The sequence below is a fragment of the Oncorhynchus masou genome, chromosome 29, assembly GCF_036934945.1.
Source record: "Oncorhynchus masou masou isolate Uvic2021 chromosome 29, UVic_Omas_1.1, whole genome shotgun sequence".
NCBI classification, from domain to species: domain Eukaryota; kingdom Metazoa; phylum Chordata; class Actinopteri; order Salmoniformes; family Salmonidae; genus Oncorhynchus; species Oncorhynchus masou.
This window is the reverse complement of record NC_088240.1, coordinates 16,424,714-16,425,627: the sequence shown is the minus strand read 5'-3', so window position 1 is coordinate 16,425,627 and position 914 is coordinate 16,424,714.

Here is a 914-nt window from a genome sequence, read left to right as displayed (position 1 = left end):
TGACAAATAAAGTTTGATTTGATTATGACCATATTGCTGTAAATCAGCTCTTAATTATCATCCACTTCAGCCTCTATTCTGAAGGTTTTATTTGTTGATAGTTGAATTGAAGGGGTTAAGTACCTCTAATCAACACTATGATTGAATGATCCCATTTTAATCCACTGTATCTACAGCGACCAAAGACAGACGAACACAAGCATACACCCTCAAACACACTTTTTCCTTCTCTCTCAACCCCTCGGTCTCTTCTTTATTCAAGCAAGCATTTCTTATTATGTCAGTGTGGACTACGGTAAGTGACAAACCCATTGTATCTGTCTATCTACCTGTGTTGATTGATTGGTGGGTGAACACTAGCACTGCAGCTTTTACCTCTCTAGTCTATGCTGTAAACACTGTCCTGTGGTCAGTGGAGATAGGTTATGTATGTTGCTATGGGTAAGTCAGTGCCTGCTCTCTCTAAAATTAAGAGAGTCTGTGTGTAAGGTAAGAAAACATGGATGTCCACACAACCCTAGTTTATTTACATTGATGCAAAAATAATATGTATATGTTCTATGGATGGATGGCTGAACCAGTAGGTTTTATTTCACTCTTTTATATGAATGGTATTCACTGCATTCGGAAAGTATTCAGACTTCTTGACTTTTTCCACATTTTGTTACGTTACAGCCTTATTCTAAACTGGAATAAAAAAATGTTTTCTCCTCATCATTCTACACACAATACCCCACAATAACAAAGTAAAAACAGGTTTTTAGACATTTTTAAAAATGTATTCCAAATAGAAAACTGAAATATCACATTTACATAAGTATTCAGACCCTTTACTTTGTTTAAGCACCTTTGGCAAAGATTACAGCCTCGAGTCTTATTATTATTATTATTATATTGGGTATGTCAGGTTGGAT